The 21,629-nt window shown below is 39.1% G+C and overlaps 1 pseudogene; it reads left to right on the top strand.

The window, feature by feature from the left end:
* Positions 1 to 6,527: 6,527 nt before the first annotated feature.
* Positions 6,528 to 21,627, top strand: LOC149564538 (receptor-like protein 50; annotated as a pseudogene).
* Positions 21,628 to 21,629: the final 2 nt, after the last annotated feature.

Raw genomic sequence — 21,629 nt, 5'->3', positions numbered from 1 at the left:
ACTCCTGAAGAAGCTTGGAGTGGAAGAAAACCTAATGTTAAGTATTTTAGAGTGTTTGGATGTGAAGCCTATGCCCATGTGCCAGATGAGATTAGAGAAAAGAAATTTGATAAGAAAAGCATTAAGTGCATCTTTGTGGGGTATGATGACCAAAGGAAAGGATATAGGTTATATGATCCTAGTGTGGAAGATGTGTTTACAAGTAGGGATGTCAAGTTTAATGAAGGGTTTGATGATATGTCAATATCCACTCCTATTCCACATGTGGCTATTGAGAATCATGAAGATCCTAATAATTTTGAAACTGGTGAAAGTTCTAAGGAACCCTTTGACATGGATGAAGAATCTAGTCCTTCTCCAAAGACCAAGAGTATTCAAGAAATTTATCAAAGGACTCACCAAATTAATTATGCTTTGATGACCACCATAATGAAGACTAATGATCCTCAAACATATGAAGAGGCCAAAGGAAAACATGAATGGGAAGAAGCTATGAAAAATGAGTATGATTCATTGATAAAGAACAACACTTGGGAATTGGTAGAGTTGCCAAAAGGTAAGAATGTGGTTAACAATAAGTGGGTATATAAGACCAAGTTCAAGTTAGATGGGAGTATTGAAAAACATTAGGCAAGACTAGTAGCCAAAGGGTATTCACAAAAAGTAGGGATTGATTACACAGAAACTTTTGCCCCAGTAGCAAAGATTAGTACTGTCAGAGTTATTATAGCATTAGCAGCTCATTTTAAGTGGCCTTTACACCAAATGGATGTTAAAAATACATTTTTGAATGGTGAAATTGATGAAGAGATTTATATGACTCAACCACAAGGATTTGAAATACAAGGGAAAGAACATTTGGTTTGCAAATTAAGGAAGTCTTTATATGGTCTCAAACAGGCTCCAAGGGCTTGGTATGCTAAAATTGATGAATATTTTCAAATTCAAGGCTTCCATAATAGTCCACATGATCCAAATTTTTATGTGAAGGAATTTGCTAGTGGTGATATCATAATCATTGTGCTTTATGTTGATGATCTTATTATCACAGGACATAGCATGGATAAAATTAGTAACATAAAGTTAAGCTTGCAAAATACCTTTGAGATGACAGATCTTGGTTTTCTACACTATTTTCTTGGTATACAAGTATGGCAAAAGGATGATGGATTTTATCTTTCTCAACCTAAGTATGCCCTAGACATATTGAAGAGGTTTCAAATGACAGATTGTAAAAGTGTATCTACTCCAATTGCTTCGGGGTTGAAATTAAGCAAGGACATGGAAGGTGAAGATGTTGACCCTACCTTATATAGGCAATTGGTTGGTAGTCTTGTATATTTAACACACACTCGTCCTGATATTTCTTTTGCAGTTAGTGTGGTTTCCAGATTTTTGAGCTCACCTAAAGTCCCACATTGGATAGCTGCTAAAAGAATACTAAGATATATGAAAGGGACTTTAACGATGGGCATCTATTATTCATTTCATGGAGATATTTCCCTTATTGGCTATTCAGATTCTGATTGGGCAGGATGCATGGATGATCGTAAGTCCACTACAGGTTATGTTGTCTATCTTGGTGCAGGTCCCGTTTCTTGGTGCAGTAAAAAGCAGTCTACCATAGCTCTATCCACTACAGAAGCTGAATATACTGCAGCAAACGAAGCAGCAAAAGACATCACTTGGCTACGAGCTATCTTATCAGTCCTTAGGCAACATCATCCAGGGCCTTCTCTACTTCATTGTGACAATCAAAGTGCCATATCATTGTCTAAGAATCCCGTGTTCCATGCTCGCACCAAACATATTGAAGTTTATCATCATTATATCAGGCATCTCCTCCAACAACAGGTGATTCATCTTCAATATTGCAAGACAGAGGACCAGATTGCTGACTTATTCATCAAGGCTTTAAGTGAAGCCAAGTTTGTATCTCTTTGACATCTTTTGGGCTTAAGAGCAATGACATAATTATGGTTGTCATTCAGGGGGGATTCTTATGAATTTCAACCATTGTATTTAGGAAACTACAGATTGTAAATGGGTACCTAACAAGGCCTTAGGCCAGGACCCATCATATGTAGATTATGGGGGGATATTTAGATAGTAGATATTTAGTATAGCTATTGTAATTAATTTAGGGGGGATGTCAACGTAAATTAATTATATTGCAAAGCATGGTCAGCACCGACCAAGAAGCTTCCAGAGGCATGTGCGGCCATCCCTCCAACTGCCAACTACTCTCATTAAAAACATTACCAAACTCTTCTCTAGAATGCTATGTACATTCAGCTATAAATAGACTGGCTGGGCCTGGAGTTTTTCAGTGCTCAAGTTTTAATTGATATGTTGTGGCTCATTTCCTGAGTTTTTCTGCTGTGTTAATCTCTCTGTTTTTGTTCAGTTGCACTGCTTCCATATATAATCTTCAGCCTGTCTTCGACAGGGTGGCGGCGAGAATGCCAAGAACAGTAATGGAATCCCTCTGATACTATTCCTCAGGACCCCAATGGACAATCCTATCTAGTTATGGTTCTGAAAACCTAAAACCCCCGGAGTCGAGGCTTCTATTTTGTTGTCCATTTGGATGAACTGCCACTGGGGAAATAAAAAGGAAAAATAGGGCATTGGGGATTACAGAACCGGAATGGATGTTACGTAGAGTTGTCGTCTTCATCCTCCTGTCTCCCTTAACCTCCCGCCCAACAAATAATGATGCTTTGCACGTCGCGCATGCTCTCTAACGGACGACCTATGAAGCATGGCAATGCCGTATTCGACTTTCCCTTCTGCAAAATTTGTCTTGTTTTTGTTGCTTGTTTACCGTCCAAGAACGGGAGCCTCTTTTCCTTTCGTATCTCTGAGGTAGTTGCATGTAACAGAGACGGTCATTCTCACCTCTCCACAACGTCCAACTAATGGTAATCATAAATTAACCATCAATGAAGCGTTATGTTTGTTAGATGTTCGTTAAGTTATAAAAGTTATTAAAGATTCGTGTCATCAGTAACTTTAAATGAATCTACCTGGCAATAATATATTGAGTAATTCGGCATATGCGAGAATGGGTTGTGACAGTTATTGTACTATTTCATATGAGAGTGGTGAACTTAGTAAATTCATTATTCTATAATATCTAAAAGGTTGTAGTATTTATCTCTAACGAAGAACCCATTACTTTCTATCTTTGCACTACTTATGGCTCAATATTTCACCCTCTTGCTTTGTTTCTTGAAAGCTGGAGAAGAATGAGTCGTAGCCTTTTTTCTCCCAAAAAAAAAAAAAAAAACTAACTAATATATTGTTATTATCACAATTTAGTTTTGTTTTTAAGTGTGGATGTAAATATGTATTTCAATTTATATGAAAAACTTGTACAGTTTTATCAATCCTTTTGATAAATAGATTCTTTCTATGATAAATATAATAGATTCTTTTTATGTTTGTGTCCAGCGTTTTTGTTTCTCTTAAATTGACTCTAGACTCATATTTGAGGGCTGTAAGTGGGTCGAGGCACCCTGAGAACAACTTTTTAAACCTAACTTTCCTCTCATTTTCCACACTTTTCATTTGGCGCGTGCAGAAAAACCTTTTTTACCTAACATGATTCTTGACTCTTCAAATAAAAGACAAAAGATTTTAACTATGGAAGATCCCATTTGCGCAATACAAAAACTGTAGGGTAATTTTCTAAGTGTGTTTACCTTGTAGAGTTTTGATGATAGATTCAAATTAGTCTTAACCCTAACGTCACTTGGGAAATTTTATTTTAATTTTCAAATATAGGAGCCTAACGAAAGTCCTTGACTAGCCCATCAAATCCTTCTAAAAATCTTTGTTGAAAACCATTAAAACTAAACAGCTTTGCATAACAACCTTTAAGCACAAAAGCCAAAGAATCGTAGATAAAGATTGTATTAAAATATGACAAGGAAAACCATTAAAGCTATACAACAAATAGTAGGGACTCCTCTTTATCCCACACACTTCAAGCAAGTGTAGAAACGATCATGACTTTAGTGAAAATTTTGAATGGAGGAGATTTCTCACCACTTTCACTCAAAGCGTAGAACCAATTATAAATCAGTCTAGTTTATTATTTATTTCACACATAAAGAAAGAGAGAGCAAGTTGTTTGAAGGAAAAATAGAGTAGTGTAGTGCAATCTACAATGAAGATGTTGGTGATGAACTTGAAAATTAGAAATCAAGAAGAATATTTTCCATTCATTGTGTATACATAAAACTGTATACATACATATATAGCTATGTGCCATATGCATAAAGCTATAGGAAAGGAAACAACTTCAAGAAAAGAAAGAATCAATTTAAGAAAGAATAGTTTAGGAAAGAATCAACTTAGAAAGAATCAATCCAATATTAGAAACAATCCAATATTGCAACACTCGCTCTCAAGTTGGTGCATAGATATCCCACATGCCCAACTTGCCCAAAAACTTCGAGAACACTTGACTTGAAATTGCTTTGGTAAGAATATTGGCCAATTGATCTTCTGATAGAATCTTAGGAAGCTCCACAATCTTCTCATCCAACTTCTCCTTAATAAAGAATCTGTCTACCTCCACATGCTTTGTATGATCATGTTGAACTAAATTATGAGCAATATCAAATGATGCTTTATTGTCACAATATAGTTGAATTGGCCGCCTAGATGGACAGCCCAAATCTCTTAGGAGAAGTCTTAGCCACAATGCTTCACATACTCCAAGTGTCATACCTCTAAATTTTGCCTCTGCATTTGATTACACAAAAACATTCTATTTTTTGCTTCTCCATGTAACGAGATTACCTCCTACAAAGGTGAAATAACCTGAAGTAGAATGCCTTTCATCTACTACTCCAGCCCAATCAGCATCAGTATATGCATCCACACTTTGATAATCCTAATTTTTAGTTAATAAAATTTCTTTTCCAAGAGTAGACTTTAGATACCTCATAATGCACATAACTGCACTCATAGGTTGCTCTCCAAGATTATGCATAAACTAGCTAACAATACTTAATTCATAGGCAAGGTCTAGCCTTGTGTGTGCTAAGTTCATCAATCATCCTACGAGTCTCTAGTATCTTCCTTTATCAACTAGTACCTAATTAGACTCAATACATAACTTCAATCCTTCTTCGACTAGTGTATCAATGGGTTGACACGCTGACATACCAATTTCCTATAACAAGTCTAAGACATACTTTCTTTGAGATAGAAAGATCCCTTTATCAAATTGAGACACTTTGATCCCAAGGACATATTTCAAGGGACTGAGGTCTTTCATTTCGAATTCTCTGAACAAGTAATCTTGTAGAGCCCTAATTTTTTTAGAATCATTTCCTATAACTATCATGTCATCCACATACACAATAAGTGTAGTGATCTTACCCTATTAATTCTTTATGAATAAAGTGTGGTTTGAATTGCTCTGACGGTAACCAAACATTTTCATTGACTTTTTGAATCTTCTGAACCATGCCTTGGGACATTGTTTCAACCCATATAGTGACTTCTTTAATTTGCACACCTTTAGACTATGTATTTTTGGTATCATGCAGTTGGGTGGGAGTTCCATGTAGACTTCTTTAGACAACTCTCCATGTAGAAAGGCATTCTTCACATCAAACTATTATAATGGCCAACCCAAGTTTGCAGCTAGAGACAACAAGACTCGTATTGTATTGATTTTAGTTACAAGTGAAAATGTCTCTATATAATCAATCTCATAGGTTTGGGTGTACCCTTTTTCCATTAGTCTTGCCTTAAAGCATTCAATTGTACAATCTTCTTTGTACTTAATAGTATAAACCCACCAACATCCAATTGGTTTCTTTCCTAATGGATAGTCAACAAGTTCCTAGGTATTATTTTCCTATAATGATTTGATCTCCTCATTCAAAGTGGCTTTACACCTTGGATCAGCTAAGGCTTCCTGCACATTGTTAGGAATAGATACATTAGATAATTGATTTACAAATGACTAATTTGATTTTGACAAATAATGGTTATACACATAATGACTCATAGGATATTTAACTTTACTAGAAATTTTGGGTTCATATGTTGATTTATGGATACCTTTGGTGAGACACTCAGGCAGCTATTTTGTAGATGGCTTAGGAATATCCTTGGTAAGCGATTGATGTGGTTTGAGGGACTCAAATGGAGGTGGACCCATAGCTTCATTTTTTGGGTGTTCATCACTACTTTGATCCAAAGTTTCACCTACTTCTTGATTAACAATTTTAGAGAGTCCCCCTTCTTCAGAGATGGCCAAGCTACCCGCATCTTCAAGGATGTGAACATTGACATCTTTAGAGGTGTTATCCAAATCTTTAGAGATGTCTAAGTTACCTACATTTTTAGAGATGTGAACATCGACATCTTCAAAGATGTGATCATCATAGTCTAGAGTCTGAAATTTCCTTCTGGTACTCCCCCTGAAGTTCAGGATCTGAGAAAAAATACATCAAGTCTTCATAAAAAATTACATCCAATGTAATAAACATTTGTTGGTTTGGAGGATGATAGCATTGGTACTCCTTTTGATATGTAGCATATCCTATAAAGACACATTACAATGCTCAAGGAGATAACTTGTTGCGCTAATGCTTATGGAGGTGTACAAAAGCTACACAACCAAAATTGTGAGGAGGTAAATTTGGGACAACAAGAGTAACAACTACCTCAGCAAGAGCCTAGGATGTTGTCTGGAAATCAATAGTGTTGGAGGGTAGTTGGTTGATCAAATATGCTACAAAGGTAAGTGCTTTGCCCCAATAGGATAATGGCATATGGGCTTCTAGCAGAGAAGCATGGACAACCTCCAACAAGTGACGATTTTTTCCCTCAGCTACCCCATTTTGCTAAGGTGTATTGGAACAAGTAGTTTGATGAATAGCTCTGTGTGCTTCCAGATACTATTGAAGTTTAGAATTCAAATATTTGCCTCCATTGTCACTACAAAGAACTTGAACTTGTGCATTGTACTGAGTACAAATCATGTTATAATTTTTTTGAAATAACAAGTTCACATCACTTTTAGACTTCATTAAGCATACCCAAGTCATCCTAGTACAATCATTAATAAAAAGTAACAAACCAATGTGATCCACCCAAGGTAGTGACTTTGGACAGACTCCAAACATCAAACTATATGATCATAAATAGAACTGGACATTTATTCAAAGTTAATGGAAAAGAAGCACGATGGCTTTTTGCAAGTTCACAAACTTCACACCAGAAGCTAGAAACATCAAATTTTGCAAATAAACTAGGAAATAATTTCTTCAAGTAACCAGAGGAAGCATGTCCTAGACGTCAATGCCATAACTAGATTTCAAATTTTTGCTTGTCCCCCTCAGAGCCATCCATCACTAGAGCTTGACATAGCTTGTTTGAACTCTTTGACACCGAGTCCAAGTAGTATAGCTTCCCTTGCCTAACACCACAACCAATCATTTGCCTCATTTGGATGTCCTTAAACACACAAAAATTAGGCCAAAAATTTACAACACAAAATAAAGTAGTGATAATTTGGAAAATTGACAACAAATTGTAATCCAAAGATAGAACCACTAAAATAGAATCTAGATTCAAAGTATTAGTGAGAGGTAAGGATCCTTCTTCAATAACTGGGGTCGAAGAGCCATTGGTAGTGGAAACAAATTTTTGTGAGGATGGTTTAAGGGATGAGACATGTCTAGAATCAAACGTCATATGATCCATAACACCAGAATCAATTATCCATGCACTATTAGAAACAAGTATAGAAATATTTAAAGACTTACCACCATTACCTACCATTGTTGCTAATGCCAAGATATGTCCAACAACAATATCCCTTGTCTTTGTTTCAGAAAATGCTACACTAGAGGTCTTCCTAGAATTCTTCTTCCATGAATTGTGGCTACGATCCCACCATTCTAGATACCCAACAAGTTCAAAGCAGTGACTTTTGGTATGACTAGTTTGATTATAATGGGTGCATTTGAAGGTGGATTTATTAGCACCATTAGTGATCTTAGGTGAGTTTTGAGGAGGCCCATTCTAATTAGATCGGTTTCAAGTTACCATGATTGAAGCTTCAGTCTTTTCTGGGTCTCCAATCATTTTTGTACATTGAATAGATTCATGATGGAGCAATGCATAACATGCTTCTAATTTAGGAATAGGATCCTTTCTCAAAATTTCCCCATGAACTTGTTCAAAGTCACCATCTAATCCAGTAAGAAAAATATGCACCCTTTGCCATTGAACTAATTTTTGGTAAGATTCAACATCATTCTCACTTTCCATGATCACTTTATCATGATGATCCAACTTACCAAAAATCTTGGTTAATTCTCCATAATACACAGAGAGTGTTCTACCATTCTATTTGGCAGAGAAAGCCCTCTAATTCAAGACAAACACTTGCAATTCATTTGCTTCATCATTAAAAGCCTTAGAAAGACCTTTCCAAATATCTCAAGCGGTGGGTAAGAGAATGCATCGCTTCATAATTTCTAGGGACATAGATATCAACAACCATCTTTTGACCTTTTGATTGTCTACAAACCACTTCTCATATCCACCATCCTTCTCGGTAGGTGGCTATGAGTTACCATGAATGAAAGAGAGTTTCTCCTTCTTAGCAATATGCATCTCCATGATTTGAGACCAGAAATCATACTTTGTTTCTGATGGGGACACAACCCAACAACCAGAATAGACACAATAGAAAGGGGAAATTATATTAACTGAGAAAATAAGCTAGTACAAACAGTGCAGAGAAAATAAACTCAAAACATGCCCTGCGGGCTTACAATAGCATAAATCTGGAGAATATTTCTCCTTTTAGCACCTCCTCTCAAGCTCTAATCCGAACTGCCTTTTACAATGCCAGAAATATCCTTAAATAGACCTCGGAGGGTTAAGGACTAGGAGTACATTCTAGAAAGTGCTAGTAGGCATCCACCGACAAAATAGAAGGTTCCGGAAGCTGCGTTTGAAGTCGGTGCAATTCTAAAAGAATCCAGAAACGGTAGCCAAACTTTCGGGAGGCATAACTTTTGAACCGTAACTCCGATTGACGAACCGTTTACATTTTCGGAAAGCTCTCGAAGCACTCTATAGCCCTATGGACAGCTTTGCTCGTCCCCCATTTTTCGACCCTTTTCGAGGTCATTTAATGCCCCAAACCTGACTTTGAAGCATTCTTAGGGGGTCTCCAAAACTTGAAAAACTGCAATAACTTTCAAACCGTGGGGCCTTTTGACCTGATTCTTTTTCTGGAATGCTCTAAATCTTGATTACATTCATCTGGCCAAGTCACACCTTCTAGGTCACCAAAATGATGGTCAAATTGCATGCTCCTATTTTTTCAGGATTTTTAAATGCACTGATAGTTGAACTATGAGAGTTGGAACCTTTATTTGAGCCAAATGGGTATCCAAAAATGCAAATACATAAAATAGAAACTAAGTCTAAGTACATTTTTTTGGGTGACACAGGATTGCCCTTATACCTCTGGATGCTCCTGCATCAGACACCCAGGGTAGATTGAAAAGTGACCCTGTCACTTTATGGATGGTAGAGGAAATCCCAAATGGGAAACCTCAGCTACTAAAATCCAAGTTGAGTCTTCGATCGGTCGTCCTTTCCATTTGACCAAATACTCTTCATACTGCCTATTTCTGGTACTCCTACCCACACGATGATCTAAAATGTCTTCTATCTCCTTCTTAGAAGCAGGAATTGGACATGGCTCTAAAACCAGCTCCTCATCAGTACCATCATCATGATACTCTGTCAAATCTGCAATGTTGAAAATGGGAGAAATGTGAATACCATCTGGCAGCTCCACCTCATATGCATTTCCTGAGTTATGTTTCTTCAAAATTTTGCAGCGGCCAAATTTCTTCATTTTCAGCTTGTTGTAAGTACCAACTGGAAATCTTTCTTTTCGTAAGTGCACCATGACAAGATCCCCTACTTGGAATTCCTTATGTCTTCTCCTTTATTCAGCCCTAGCTTTATACTCTTGATTCATCTTGATAATGTGTGCTTGGACCTCCTCATGTAGACACTTGATGTGTTCAGCAAAATCCTCAGCTTCAGCACTTGTTCTCTCCCCTTGTTCTATCTTCCTCAATTCTGGTGCAGTCCTTGGGCTATTTCCATATACAATTTGAAATGGTGATTTTCTAGTACTCCTATTTACAGAGTTATTATAAGCAAACTCTGCCTGTGGTAGAATCAAATCCCATCCCTTAGGCTTATCTCCAACTAAACATCTCAGCAAATTGCCCAGACTTCTATTTACCACTTCTGTTTGGCCATCAGTCTGTGGGTGATGCGTGGAACTGAATTTCAAGTCTGTTCTCAACTTCTTCCACAATGTCCTCCAGAAATACCCCACAAATTTAGTATCTCGGTCAGAAACTATACTCCTTGGAAGACCATGTAGTCTTACCACCTCTTTGAAAAACAAGTCTGCAATATGGACAGCATCATGAGTTTTATGGCATGGAATGAAATGTGCCATTTTGGAGAACCTATCAACCACCACGAATATTGAATCATTACCCCTTTGTGTCCTTGGTAATCCAAGAACAAAATCCATACTTATGTCCTCCCATGGCCTTGATGGAACAGGCAATGGCTGATATAGGCCAGTATTTTGACTAAACCCCTTGGCAACTTGACAAACCTGGCAACTCTGTACAAACTTCTTCACATCCTGTGTAATTTGAGGCCAAAAATAATGTTCTCTAAGAATGGCAATGGTCTTATCCCGACCAAAATGTCCTGCCATCCCTCCACTGTGTTTCTCCTTAATCAGATTTTCCCTCATGGAACTCCTTGGAATGCACAATTGACTACCTTTGAACAACATGCCATCCTGAATCAAATAGTCTAACCACTTGGTTCTATCTACAGCAACAGGTTCTTTACAAGATTTCCATGCTTCAGCAAAATCAAGATCCTCGGGGTACAAATTCTTGAGTTCATCAAACCCAACTACTTCAACTTGCATTGTTGTAAGCAACAATTGTCTCCTACTTAATGCATATGCAACCCTGTTAGATTTTCCACTTCTATGCTTTAACACAAATGTATAACTCTGCAAGAATTCTACCCACTTCATATGCCTCTGATTCAATTTACCTTGGCTATTTAGGTACTGTAATGCCTGATGATCAGTATACAAAACAAATTCCTTTGGCAACAAATAATGCCTCCATTTCTTTAAGGCCTGAACTATCGCATAGAACTCTTGATCATAAACAGAATACTTCTTCTTTGCATCATTCAATTTTTCACTAAAATATGCAATAGGCTTACTTTCTTGGCTTAATACAGCCCCAATAGCGCTACCACTAGCATCACAGTCCACCTGGAATACTTTTCTGAAATCTGGAAGTGCCAACACAGGTTGTTCAGTCACCTTCTTCTTTAGCAATTCAAAACTTCTCGCAGCTGCTGCAGTCCATTTGAACTCTTTTCTATCCCCTCTTATTGTATCAGTTAGGGGTGCACATATGCCACTGAAATTCTTAATAAACTTTCTGTAAAAACTAACCAGACCATGAAATGATCTTACCTCAGTAGCAGACCTTGGAGTAGGCCATTCCAAGATGGCTTTTACCTTCTCTGGATCCATTTTGAGACCTTCAGGTGATATAACAAATCCCAAATAGACTAACTCCCTTTTTGCAAAGACACACTTCTTTAGATTAATTAACAGTTTCTCTTCCCTTAGCCTTTCAAGGACACTACGAATATGCAGTAAATGTTCTTCCAAAGTCTTGCTGAAAATTAAAATATCATCCAAATAGACAATAACAAATTTTCCCAAGAACTTCTTAAGTACCTCATTCATGAGCCGCATGAAGGTGCTTGGGGCGTTCGTCAATCCAAAGGGCATGACTAACCACTCATAAAGACCCTCCTTGGTCTTGAAAGCTGTTTTCCACTCATCTCCTTCTCAAATCCATATCTGATGATAGCCACTCTTCAGATCTATCTTTGTGAAGTACTCAGCTCCACTCAAGCAGTCCATAAGATCATCCATCCTTGGCAAAGGAAATTGGTACTTGATGGTTATCCTATTTATAGCTCGGGAATCTATACACATCCTCCACTCTCCATCCTTTTTTGGTGCGAGTACTGCAGGTACTACACATGGACTCAGGCTCTCTCGAATCAAGCCCTTCCTCAACAGCTCCTGAACCTGTCTATTTAGCTCCTCTGTTTCAGTAGGAGTCATCCTGTGAGCAGCCTTGTTAGGAAAACTAGCTCCTGGAATCAGATCTATTTGATGACTGATTTGCCTTACTGGTGGCAATCCATCTGGAACATTATCAGAGATAATATCTCCAAATTCTCCTAGTAAATCTGAAACTTCAAATGGTATTTCACTACTACCTTCTTTATCTTTTCTAGGAATCAAAGCATAGCACATGCGTTGATGTTTCATGCCATCTAAAAACTTCCTTCCATCAACAAGACAAATCCTAGCACTGCTACATACCTTTACACCTTCCTTTTTCATGGGCTTCAATTTGTGGCGAACTCCATCCTTTGTCAGAGAGTATGTGTTTGCATGTCCATCATGTATTGCATGTCTATCAAACTGCCATGGTCTACCCAACAATAGATGGCAAACATCCATCGAAATAACATCACAGAGAACTTCATCATGGTAATTCCCAATTTTGAATTTTACTAAAAATTGTTCACTTACCAGGACCTTATGATCATCTTTTACCCAAGAAATCCGATAGGGCTGGGGATGTTTCTCCCTCTTGAGCTTCAGCTTAGAGACCATCTCTTCGGATACCAAGTTATCAGTGCTACCACCATCAATGATCACATCACAATATTTATCCTCACACTTGCATCTGGTACAGAAGAAGCTCCTCTGTTGTCCTGGTTCATTTTCACCACTTAGTAGGACTCTTTCATTTACCAAGGTCTCTCCTCTTTCTGCATCCTCTGAATGTGATGATTGTGCATCCTCATCCACATGAGCAACCCTAGCTTGGCCCTCAGCTCTCCTATCTGTCCTTCCTTGTCGTTGAGGGCATTCAAAGGCACGATGACCTTCTTCATTGCAATGGAAACAGGTACCACGAAAGCCTCCTCTTCCTTGCCCACGTCCTCTACCTCTTCCTCTTTGATTTCCAAAGTCTTGATCACGGGAGCGGTTGAAACCCTCATTCCTCTGGTTCCTGCTAGTACCCTCATCTTCATTTTTCTTTTGAGTTTCATTGCGGCCTCCAGATGATCTACCGCTTCCCCTTCCTCCTTGACTGCGCCCTCTTTGTCTTCCTTCAAACCTTTTACTCAGCTTCTCTTCAACTCGTAGGGCAAACTGGTATGCTTCTTCAACGTTGGTCATTCTTACCAGACTTAGTTCTTCCTGGATGCTAGGTCGTAACCCACTGATATAATGAGCAACCTTCTCCTTATTTGCTTCTGCATGCCCCGCTCTAATTAGGAGTCGGTAAAACTCCTCTGTATATTCTTGGATTGATCTTCCTGCTTGCTTTAAGCCATGCATCTTCTTAAACAGATCAAGCTCGTAGTCCACAGGAATGAACTGCTTCTTCAATTTGTCCACCATGCGATCCCATCTTGTGATCTTCTCCTTTCCTCTTCTAAGTCTTTCCAGTTGAATCTCTTGCCACCAGATTTTGGCATGGCCTTTTAGTTTGGCCTTTGCAAACTTAACCCTATCTGGGTCCCTTATATCCTCATATTCAAAGTATTCGTCCAGTTCATTGATCCAATCGATCAACTCATCTGGTTTCAAATTTCCCAAAAATATACCCACTTCAATTGTAGGTCATTTCCCAAACCTAGAAATGGCCCTAAAAAGCCTTTCCTCTACAGGATTCAGAACTTCCCCATCAACTTCCATTACTTCCTCTTCATTGTCATCCTCACTATTGTCATCTGTGGCAATATTTGCTCCTCTACGAAGCTCCTCTTGCAATGCTTGTACCTGTCTCTCGAGGGCTCTAACCTCCTTAGGATCAATAGCTCTGGCCCTTCCACCACGCTCTCTTCGTGGAGGCATCTTCTAACTCGAACCCACAACCACACAGTCCTGGTGCAAACTGCCTCACAGTCGGTGCTCTGTCTACACACTCAGGAAAACCCGCTCTGATACCACTTGATGGGGACACAACCCAACAACCAGAATAGACACAATAGAAAGGGGAAATTATATTAACTGAGAAAATAAGCTGGTACAAACAGTGCAGAGAAAATAAACTCAAAACATGCCCTGCGGGCTTACAATAGCATAAATCTGGAGAATATTTCTCCTTTTAGCACCTCCTCTCAAGCTCTAATCCGAACTGCCTTTTACAATGCCAAAAATCTCCTTAAATAGACCCCGGTGGGTTAAGGACTAGGAGTACATTCTAGACAGTGCTAGTAGGCATCCACCGACAAAATAGAAGGTTCCGAAAGCTGCGTTAGAAGTCGGTGCAATTCTAGAAGAATCCAGAAACGGTAGCCGAACTTCCGGAAGGTATAACTTTTGAACCGTAACTCCGATTGACGAACTGTTTAAATTTTCGGAAAGCTCTCGAAGCACTCTATAGCCCTATGGAGCAGCTTTTCTCATCCCCCATTTTTCGACCCTTTTCGAGGTCATTTAATGCCCCAAACCTGACTTTGAAGCATTCTTAGGGGGTCTCCAAAACCCAAAAAACTGCAATAACTTTCAAACCGTGGGGCCTTTTGACCTGATTCTTTTTTTGGAATGCTCTAAATCTCGATTACATTCATCTGGCCAAGTCACACCTTCTAGGTCACCAAAATGATGGTCAAATTGCATGCTCCTATTTTTTCGGGATTTTTAAATGCACTGATAGTTGAACTATGAGAGTTGGAACCTTTATTTGAGCCAAATGGGTATCCAAAAATGCAAATACATAAAATAGAAACTAAGTCTAAGTACATTTTTTTGGGTGACACAGGATTGCCCTTATACCTCTGGATGCTCCTGCATCAGACACCCAGGGTAGATTGAAAAGTGACCCTGTCACTTTATGGATGGTAGAGGAAATCCCAAATGGGAAACCTCAGCTACTAAAATCCAAGTTGAGTCTTCGATCGGTCGTCCTTTCCATTTGACCAAATACTCTTCATACTGCCTGTTTCTGGTACTCCTACCCACACGATGATCTAGAATGTCTTCTATCTCCTCCTTCTTAGAAGCAGGAATTGGACATGGCTCTAAAACCAGCTCCTCATCAGTACCATCATCATGATACTCTGTCAAATCTGCAATGTTGAAAATGGGAGAAATGTGAATACCATCTGGCAGCTCCACCTCATATGCATTTCCTGAGTTATGTTTCTTCAAAATTTTGCAGGGGCCAAATTTCTTCATTTTCAGCTTGTTGTAAGTACCAACTGGAAATCTTTCTTTTCGTAAGTGCACCATGACAAGATCCCCTACTTGGAATTCCTTATGTCTTCTCCTTTGATTAGCCCTAGCTTTATACTCTTGATTCATCTTGATAATGTGTGCTTGGACCTCCTCATGTAGACGCTTGATGTGTTCAGCAAAATCCTCAGCTTCAGCACTTGTTCTCTCCCCTTGTTCTATCTTCCTCAATTCTGGTGCAGTCCTTGGGCTATTTCCATATACAATTTGAAATGGTGATTTTCCAGTACTCCTATTTACAGAGTTATTATAAGCAAACTCTGCCTGTGGTAGAATCAAATCCCATCCCTTAGGCTTATCTCCAACTAAACATCTCAGCAAATTGCCCAGACTTCTATTTACCACTTCTGTTTGGCCATCAGTCTGTGGGTGATGCGTGGAACTGAATTTCAAGTCTGTTCTCAACTTCTTCCACAATGTCCTCCAGAAATACCCCACAAATTTAGTATCTCGGTCAGAAACTATACTCCTTGGAAGACCATGTAGTCTTACCACCTCTTTGAAAAACAAGTCTGCAATATGGACAGCATCATGAGTTTTATGGCATGGAATGAAATGTGCCATTTTGGAGAACCTATCAACCACCACGAATACTGAATCATTACCCCTTTGTGTCCTTGGTAATCCAAGAACAAAATCCATACTTATGTCCTCCCATGGCCTTGATGGAACAGGCAATGGCTGATATAGGCCAGTATTTTGACTAAACCCCTTGGCAACTTGACAAACCTGGCAACTCTGTACAAACTTCTTCACATCCTGTGTAATTTGAGGCCAAAAATAATGTTCTCTAAGAATGGCAATGGTCTTATCCCGACCAAAATGTCCTGCCATCCCTCCACTGTGTTTCTCCTTAATCAGATTTTCCCTCATGGAACTCCTTGGAATGCACAATTGACTACCTTTGAACAACATGCCATCCTGAATCAAATAGTCTAACCACTTGGTTCTATCTACAGCAACAGGTTCTTTACAAGATTTCCATGCTTCAGCAAAATCAAGATCCTCGGGGTACAAATTCTTGAGTTCATCAAACCCAACTACTTCAACCTGCATTGTTGTAAGCAACAACTGTCTCCTACTTAATGCATCTGCAACCCTGTTAGATTTTCCACTTCTATGCTTTAACACAAATGTATAACTCTGCAAGAATTCTACCCACTTCATATGCCTCTGATTCAATTTACCTTGGCTATTTAGGTACTGTAATGCCTGATGATCAGTATACAAAACAAATTTCTTTGGCAACAAATAATGCCTCCATTTCTTTAAGGCCTGAACTATCGCATAGAACTCTTGATCATAAACAGAATACTTCTTCTTTGCATCATTCAATTTTTCACTAAAATATGCAATAGGCTTACTTTCTTGGCTTAATACAGCCCCAATAGCGCTACCACTAGCATCACAGTCCACCTGGAATACTTTTCTAAAATCTGGAAGTGCCAACACAGGTTGTTCAGTCACCTTCTTCTTTAGCAATTCAAAACTTCTCGCAGCTGCTGCAGTCCATTTGAACTCTTTTCTATCCCCTCTTATTGTATCAGTTAGGGGTGCACATATGCCACTGAAATTCTTAATAAACTTCCTGTAAAAACTAACCAGACCATGAAATGATCTTACCTCAGTAGCAGACCTTGGAGTAGGCCATTCCAAGATGGCTTTTACCTTCTCTGGATCCATTTTGAGACCTTCAGGTGATATAACAAATCCCAAATAGACTAACTCCCTTTTTGCAAAGACACACTTCTTTAGATTAATTAACAGTTTCTCTTCCCTTAACCTTTCAAGGACACTACGAATATGCAGTAAATATTCTTCCAAAGTCTTGCTGAAAATTAAAATATCATCCAAATAGACAATAACAAATTTTCCCAAGAACTTCTTAAGTACCTCATTCATGAGCCGCATGAAGGTTCTTGGGGCGTTCGTCAATCCAAAGGGCATGACTAACCACTCATAAAGACCCTCCTTGGTCTTGAAGGCTGTTTTCCACTCATCTCCTTCTCGAATCCGTATCTGATGATAGCCACTCTTCAGATCTATCTTTGTGAAGTACTCAGCTCCACTCAAGCAGTCCATAAGATCATCCATCCTTGGCAAAGGAAATCGGTACTTGATGGTTATCCTATTTATAGCTCGGGAATCTATACACATCCTCCACTCTCCATCCTTTTTTGGTGCGAGTACTGCAGGTACTACACATGGACTCAGGCTCTCTCGAATCAAGCCCTTCCTCAACAGCTCCTGAACCTGTCTATTTAGCTCCTCTGTTTCAGTAGGAGTCATCCTGTGAGCAGCCTTGTTAGGCAAACTAGCTCCTGGAATCAGATCTATTTGATGACTGATTTGCCTTACTGGTGGCAATCCATCTGGAACATTATCAGAGATAATATCTCCAAATTCTCCTAGTAAATCTGAAACTTCAAATGGTATTTCACTACTACCTTCTTTATCTTTTCTAGGAATCAAAGCATAGCACATGCGTTGATGTTTCATGCCATCTAAAAACTTCCTTCCATCAACAAGACAAATCCTAGCACTGCTACATACCTTTTCACCTTCCTTTTTCATGGGCTTCAATTTGTGGCGAACTCCATCCTTTGTCAAAGAGTATGTGTTTGCATGTCCATCATGTATTGCATGTCTATCAAACTGCCATGGTCTACCCAACAATAGATGGCAAACATCCATCGAAATAACATCACAGAGAACTTCATCATGGTAATTCCCAATTTTGAATTTTACTAAAAATTGTTCACTTACCAAGACCTTATGATCATCTTTTACCCAAGAAATCCGATAGGGCTGGGGATGTTTCTCCCTCTTGAGCTTCAGCTTAGAGACCATCTCTTCGGATACCAAGTTATCAGTGCTACCACCATCAATGATCACATCACAATATTTATCCTCACACTTGCATCTGGTACGGAACAAGCTCCTCCGTTGTCCTGGTTCATTTTCACCACTTAGTAGGACTCTTTCATTTACCAAGGTCTCTCCTCTTTCTGCATCCTTTGAATGTGATGATTGTGCATCCTCATCCACATGAGCAACCCTAGCTTGGCCCTCAGCTCTCCTATCTGTCCTTCCTTGTCGTTGAGGGCATTCAAAGGCATGATGACCTTCTTCATTGCAATGGAAACAGGTACCATAGAAGCCTCCTCTTCCTTGCCCACGTCCTCTACCTCTTCCTCTTTGATTTCCAAAGTCTTGATCACGGGAGCGGTTGAAACCCTCATTCCTCTGGTTCCTGCTAGTACCCTCATCTTCATTTTTCTTTTGAGTTTCATTGCGGCCTCCAGATGATCTACCGCTTCCCCTTACTCCTTGACCGCGCCCTCTTTGTCTTCCTTCAAACCTTTTACTCAGCTTCTCTTCAACTCATAGGGCAAACTGGTATGCTTCTTCAACGTTGGTCATTCTTACCAGACTTAGTTCTTCATGGATGCTAGGTCGTAACCCACTGATATAATGAGCAACCTTCTCCTTATTTGCTTCTGCATGCCCCGCTCTAATCAGGAGTCGGTAAAACTCCTCTGTATATTCTTGGATTGATCTTCCTGCTTGCTTTAACCCATGCATCTTCTTAAACAGATCAAGCTCGTAGTCCACAGGAATGAACTGCTTCTTCAATTTGTCCACCATGCGATCCCATCTTGTGATCTTCTCCTTTCCTCTTCTAAGTCTTTCTAGTTGAATCTCTTGCCACCAAATTTTGGCATGGCCTTTTAGTTTGGCCTTTGCAAACTTAACCCTATCTGGGTCCCTTATATCCTCATATTCAAAGTATTCGTCCAGTTCATTGATCCAATCGATCAACTCATCTGGTTTCAAATTTCCCAAAAATATACCCACTTCAATTGTAGGTCTTTTCCCAAACCTAGAAATGGCCCTAAAAAGCCTTTCCTCTACAGGATTCAGAACTTCCCCGTCAACTTCCATTACTTCCTCTTCATTGTCATCCTCACTATTGTCATTTGCGGCAATATTTGCTCCTCTACGAAGCTCCTCTTGCAATGCTTGTACCTATCTCTGGAGGGCTCTAACCTCCTCAGGATCAACAGCTCTGGCCCTTCCACCACGCTCTCTTCGTGGAGGCATCTTCTAACTCGAACCCACAACCACACAGTCCTGGTGCAAACTGCCTCACAGTCGGCGCTCTGTCTACACACTCAGGAAAACCCGCTCTGATACCACTTGATGGGGACACAACCCAACAACCAGAATAGACACAATAGAAAGGGGAAATTATATTAACTGAGAAAATAAGCTGGTACAAACAGTGCAGAGAAAATAAACTCAAAACATGCCCTGCGGGCTTACAATAGCATAAATCTGGAGAATATTTCTCCTTTTAGCACCTCCTCTCAAGCTCTAATCCGAACTGCCTTTTACAATGCCAAAAATCTCCTTAAATAGACCCCGGTGGGTTAAGGACTAGGAGTACATTCTAGAAAGTGCTATTAGGCATCCACCGACAAAATAGAAGGTTCCGGAAGCTGCGTTAGAAGTCGGTGCAATTCTAGAAGAATCCAGAAACGGTAGCCGAACTTCCGAAAGGCATAACTTTTGAACCGTAACTCCGATTGACGAACCGTTTACATTTTTGGAAAGCTCTCGAAGCACTCTATAGCCCTATGGACCAGCTTTGCTCGTCCCTCATTTTTTGACCCTTTTCGAGGTCATTTAATGCCCCAAACCTGACTTTGAAGCATTCTTAGGGGGTCTCCAAAACCTGAAAAAATGCAATAACTTTCAAACCGTGGGGCCTTTTGACCTGATTCTTTTTCTGGAATGCTCTAAATCTTGATTACATTCATCTGGCCAAGTCACACCTTCTAGGTCACCAAAATGATGGTCAAATTGCATGCTCCTATTTTTTTGGGATTTTTAAATGCACTGATAGTTGAACTATGAGAGTTGGAACCTTTATTTGAGCCAAATGGGTATCCAAAAATGCAAATACATAAAATAGAAACTAAGTCTAAGTACATTTTTTTGGGTGACACAAGATTGCCCTTATACCTCTGGATGCTCCTGCATCAGTTTCATCGAGTGTAATCTCTACCTTGAACGATGAACCTTCAGATTGAATAATAATGGGAGCATATTTTCTCTTAAATACTTTTGAATCTAAATTGTTCATGATTCAATGAAGGGATACAAATGATTCAAGCTTCAAAGCTTAGATACCAACTTGAAAATTAGAAATCAAGAAGAATATTTTCCATTCATTGTATATACGTAAAACTATATAGGTACATATATAGCTATGTGCCATATGCATAAAGCTACAGGAAAGGAAATAGCTACGGGAAAGGAAATAATCAATTTAGGAAAGAATCAGTTTAGAAAGAATCAATCCAATATTAGAAACAATCCAATATTGCAATAGATGATGTTGTTTCTCTTTGTAATTCTAATGAAGGAATGCCATGTTTATCTGAATCATGTCATACAAATGAAAGGAATTCCTTGTTTGACTTGAAAGAGGGCCTCAACTTCACTACCTCTTTGAACACGTTGCAATCATGGAAGCGATTTAACTATTGTGAATGGGAGGGAGTCATGTGTCACCCGTTCACTGCCCACGTCATCTCCTTGGACCTCAACCCTCAGTTCCTCAATGCCTCATGGATTACTGATGTCAATTCCCACTAGCCATTCATGTCATGGAGGGATCTTCATGGAGGACTATTCAAACTATGCCATCTCCAATGCTTGGACTTGAGTGAAAGTGCCCTCTTCCCTCCTCTTGTTATCCCTTCACAACTTTACAAGCTCAACAATTTGAGGTATTTAAGCTTGTATCTCTCTAACTTTGTTGGCCGAATTCCAAAAGAGATTGCTAATCTATCTACCTTAACATATCTTAATTTTAGTAATAATTATTTGAATGGTTCAATCCCAATCTTTTTGGGTTATCTTTCCAAACTCACACGTCTTAGTCTAGGCAAAGATGTTTTGAGTGGAAACATCCCAACATCTTTGGTTAATTTGTTGAAACTAACATATCTTGATCTAAGAACTATTTGAATGGTACAATTCCTACCCTCTTAGGTAAGTTGTCAAATCTTAGAGAACTAAACCTTGGTTTTAACTCTTTGAGAGGCACCATCCCAACATCTTTGATAAGCTATCAAAGCTCACTCATCTTGACCTAGGA

The sequence above is a fragment of the Cupressus sempervirens genome, chromosome 3, assembly GCF_028749045.1.
Source record: "Cupressus sempervirens isolate cs-2001-9-10 chromosome 3, ASM2874904v1, whole genome shotgun sequence".
Lineage (NCBI taxonomy): Eukaryota > Viridiplantae > Streptophyta > Pinopsida > Cupressales > Cupressaceae > Cupressus > Cupressus sempervirens.
This window is presented reverse-complemented; position numbering and strand designations above follow the sequence as displayed.